This window comes from Triticum aestivum, chromosome 5A (assembly GCF_018294505.1).
Source record: "Triticum aestivum cultivar Chinese Spring chromosome 5A, IWGSC CS RefSeq v2.1, whole genome shotgun sequence".
Lineage (NCBI taxonomy): Eukaryota > Viridiplantae > Streptophyta > Magnoliopsida > Poales > Poaceae > Triticum > Triticum aestivum.
In genome coordinates this window covers 608453234-608458161 of record NC_057806.1, presented here as the reverse complement: position 1 = coordinate 608458161, position 4928 = coordinate 608453234, and the positions used below count along the sequence as shown (strand labels likewise).

At 45.7% G+C, this 4928-nt stretch overlaps 1 long non-coding RNA gene across 1 annotated transcript; it reads left to right on the top strand.

The window, feature by feature from the left end:
• The first annotated feature begins 123 nt into the window (after window positions 1-123).
• LOC123107929 (uncharacterized) lies at window positions 124-4006 on the top strand. The gene is made up of 3 exons (XR_006451808.1): window positions 124-408; window positions 1519-1691; window positions 3183-4006. It is a non-coding gene; the product is annotated as an uncharacterized lncRNA (long non-coding RNA).
• The last annotated feature ends 922 nt before the right edge of the window (window positions 4007-4928 follow it).

The following is a 4928-nucleotide window of genomic DNA, read 5'->3' as shown; positions in this document are numbered from 1 at the left end:
ATGAGTCACCCGAGATGCCAGGCCGAATCACCCAAGCCCAACGAACCGACCCCAAAGCCCAATCCATTTTTCTCCGATCCCGACCCGTCCTCTTCTCTGCCCGCCGCAGCCTCGCTCCCCCTTCGACCTAGAACCTCCTGTGGCGGCAGGCCAGCGAGCAGAGAGAGAGAGAGAGAGAGATGAGCGCCCCTTCTCCTGCAGTCCCGCCCCCCCTCCCAGCCTCTTACCCAGCCTCAATCTGCCGGCGGGGAATTTAGGATTCCAGCGAGCAGGGGCGCATCGGTGATCCTTTGGCGCGCGGCTGCGACGGAAATGGACTCGCCGGGTGTCCATGGCGGATGGCGGCGGCGACAGCGCGGAGACCTATGTGGTCTGCCTGCAGAGCGTCGGCTCCACGAGAGCGAGTCGGTAAGGTTTGCCCCCTCCCCCCTCCTACTGCGAGTGCGCTTGTTGACGTAGTGCTTTGGTGTTGCCGCCGTTGCGTGGGAGCGATTCTGGTCATGGTCGTCTGATGTGGGAGAGGCGAGAGATTACTGCCGTTACTAGAGTCCCTCAGGATGTTTGCTTCTACGTATAATACTAGTTGCTTGGATTTTTCGGAGATTTCCATGTTCTAAAGTAATTTGATGCCGTAGCTGTAATGCCAAACTATGATAATGTTCCTGCTGGTATAATTGAAATGTATATGGCCCTCTGCAGCGTATATGGCCCTCTGCAGATTATAATTGAATAATACTAATAGTTATGTGTTTGAGAGGTGAATTGGAAACTCTTTCTCTTGTGGGTATCTTCTATCTATTTGGTGGTTGCCTGGGAGAGAAAAATTAGAGACCTTTGCTTGAGAATAGAGATGATTTTTGATTTATTGCTGTTCACGGGTTTTATTTTGTTGAGATTGTTTCAAGAAAACATCTTGAAACTTTGTTGATCCTGAAGGTGAATTAGGAATATATGAAGCTATTTTCCTGTTTTTTTCACCTCCGAAAGGGTCATTAATGCTTTGCCCTCTTAAGTTATGAAATGTTAGTCGAAAGTAGCCGTAAATTCCATATCCTTCAAGAAAAATGAACATATCATTAGATTCAAAAAGCAAACTTTCTTCTGACTTTAGTTGTACGGCCCCATACTGGTCTTATTAATATTGTTGTAATGGCTCTTCAACCACTTGAGCCATGCCATGGCGACAATTACTCCACATCCACAACTCTGACCTCCATGCCCATAGTGTCTAACGTGCAGGTGCGCCACTGACCACAAGCCCAGTTCGACCTTGCTTCTATAATGAATAATTGAATACACTGCATCTCTCTGTTTTCTGTTACTCTCGTGCCCCTGATTGGCGATGGAATGATATGGTGTCACAGGCAACTTTAAGATTTAGGAGCATGCCCGCATGATTATCTTATTGTTATTGTTTTATATTAGTTTTACAAGTTTGGTGTGCCTTCAAATCATGTTGCTCTGCTATCCTCTTGATTAACTTATAGTGTTTGATCGTATTCTGCGGTGATAATGCAGGAGGATTTGGAAGGAGAGATGGATCCAAGCACTCTACGCAATGATAGGATGATTGCTCTTTCAACATATTCTATTAGCGAGGATGGCAAGTGAAAGTGGGAGCGACTGGATCACTATTCCTATCATGCATTGTAGACATGATGCATTGGACATCTGTCTACAAATTGTCCTCGGTAAGTAGTTGCTACTTGCTATTGCACCTTAGTAAAATAGTTTTTTTTTGTCCAGACAGTACTGCACAGTTGCTTGCATGTTAGTTCTTTTATTGAAATCCTACATGTGGAAGCTATCACTTATAGTTGGGCACATGATCGGGAAGGTTTTTTTTATGGCTGATCTGGGTAGGTCTACAAACTTATAGCTATCCTTGAAGATATCTTATGGTTAAATCCAGGAGAAGAAACTTGATTGTTTTGATGTCCATGTAAAATACCAGGAAACAAAAGATACAAGTTAACATATTTGGGGTGTATGCTCCAGAAAATTCTCAATGTAACACTGATAGCATCTTCACAGGGGATGCACATGTGAATAGCATATTTACTTAAGAGTCCAAAAATGTGATCTGTGGAAGTTTCCAGATCCCAATCATTCTACACATCATGGGGCAATATTGTAATGTCAAAAGTGAAAAGTTTTGTGCATGGTTAATATATTCAGTGCCTTACTGCCAATAAGATTTAACGCAAACCTTACTTTATTATGCATAAGGATCTGCTTCACTTGAAAGTACTGGAATTGTATTTATTTATTTACTACATGTTGCAACACAGGAGCTCTTTTGCTAGTATATCTAAAAAGTGGAAGCAAAAAGAAAGCAGCAAAATGTATGATGGCTACAACCAACTAGTCATCATTTTTTTTCAGAATTCAAACTGGCTATCATAATTTTTTATTTTTGAGAACTAACTAGCGATCAGATAGGTATACTAACCAGTGACTAGATCTCCACCAAAAAAACCACCGATCAAACCATACTGGGCCATTGGTCCTCTGGTTGCTACTGCTCTAATCTGGTTGGTTACGTTGCTCTGCTGGGTTTAGGATGTCTAACTGAGCCATTGAGCCAGTTGCCGTTGTTCTAATGATATATAGTAGGTATATAACATGATTACTAGCAATTCTCTTCTGATGTAGGTGATATGTGTTCATCTCTAGCCCATGTGTGTGTGTGTGTTGTGCTCATGTGAGCCGGAAATTATCAAATGTATGTGTGTTGCAAATGTGTTCTGCACATTAAGCAGATCAGGTTGATGTGTCAGGGGTTTAGTTCTTATATGAACAAGAGACATTAAGGAATTCTTCTTGGACGAGTTTCAGTTTTTTATGTTATGCAACTGATAGAATATGTATAGCTCATGTTCATGTTAATTCCCATCCCACTTAAAAGTCTGAAACACTTCACACTCAACGACCCGGCAGCACACCCGAATATGTATCTAGTTTCCCATCACACACATAGAGCAGTGTTGTTCGTTTCGGGATGTAGTATCACCACTTAATTTGTCCCCTGTCTGCCTCCTTCATGAAATTCCGACTGTAAATGTGTTATGTGCACCATCCATGATATGCACTTGCATCCTCAACTCATGTTTGTCTTGTTTTATTTCCAAGGATGCCTTCCTACTCCTGCTATTTTTAATGTTGTGTGGCCTTGTTTTCAGGATGAGTAAATTCCAATTATCTTGCTGTGGTGTGCTGCTCTCTTTTGGCACTCATTTTATATCACTACAATTGTTCAAACAACATGGAGGGTCAGTAAGGACGTTGTGGATGCTGTAAGTTTGCTTGTCCTTGTATGCCTTGCTTTCCCATTTAGTATGTATATCAGTTTATTCAATTAAGAAAGGCATTTTAGACACTCACGATAAGAAGTCGTCTCAAGAAGAGTGGCGCCAGAATAACCATAGCGGTCAATAGGCGGAAGCGGGCAAGCGCGAAAGCCATATGTTGAGTTGGAGGCGGTGCATTGCCAACAGAAGGAGGCATGGTAGTCGAGGGAGATGGCGCATTAGAAGAATCTACAACACGCGGACAACCAATGTAGTAAAGAAGAGGGGAGGGGGGAGGTGTATCGCTGGAGAAGCCTCAGGGGACGAGCGAGGTGAGGCAGCCTCAGGTAACGAATGAGGTGGGGAAGCCGTAGGTGATGACGACATGGGGTTTACTATAATAGTATGGAAGACACGGTGGGATGGGTGGACAAGGACAAACCATGATTGATAGGTGTATCGGGAAAAGTAAGGAAAGAAATGTCCTGAATAGGAGGATGGACGTGGATCTAAATCTGACAGTAGAGTGGGGGGTAGGTATGGAAAGGCAATGTCCTAGCTATGGAGAGGTTGTAAACACAAGAGATGTACGAGTTCAGGCCCTTCTCGGAGGAAGTAAAAGCCCTACGTCTCGGAGCCCGGAGGCGGTCGAGTGGATTATGTGTATATGGATTACAGGGTGCCGAACCCCTCTGCCTGTGGAGGAGGGTGGCTTATATAGAGTGCGCCAGGACCCCAGCCAACCCACGTAATGAAGGGTTTAAGGTACATTAAGTCCGGAGCGTTACTGGTAACGCCCCACATAAAGTGTCTTTACTATCATAAAGTCTACTCAATTACAGACCGTTGCAGTGCAGAGTGCCTCTTGACCTTCTGGTGGTCGAGTGAGTCTTCGTGATCGAGTCCTTCAAGTCAGTCGAGTGAGTCCCTCGTAGGTCGACTGGAAGGTGATCTCTTCTAAGGGTGTCCTTGGGCAGGGTACTTAGATCAGGTCTGTGACCCTACCCTAGGTACATGACTCCATCATTAGCCCCTGAATGGATTGAGGCTTGAGTGATGAAGGAGTTGATGTTGTTTCCGATTAGCCTTCGCATACTGGTCGTGCGTTGTTTTGAACCAAAAAATCTCTTTGTTGATAGTGAGCAACTTTTCTTCAGTCGACTCGATCCATTCTTTTCCTTCGTCGAGTGATCTTTTGGACTTCGCCGATTTCCGAGCGACGGATCGCAGGAAATCCCGCGTTTGGCAGACCGATCTGCCGTTCGCGGATTCCGCGGGATACGAAATTTGGGGAAGCGCGCGAAGCGGGGCGGACCGCGGCGCTCGGATGGGACAGGGCATAGACGCCTCGATCCTCGCGCCGCTTTTTTCGCCACGTATCACGTCCGCGCAACTGTTTCAGGATATGATTAGATCGACCGGGCCCACTTGTCATCCACTCGGAAGGGATCTTATAAACGCGCCCGGCGAGGGTTTTTTGAGCAATGCCTCAGCATCCTCTCTTTGCTCCCTTCGTCTCCGCCCAACGCGCTCGCTCTCGCCTCTGCACAACTTCTCCTCGCGCGTCTCGCCGGCAGCCATGGTCAAGGAGAAGACGGCGGCGCTGGAACGCGCGAAGAAGGCGTCGGCGACGGAGAA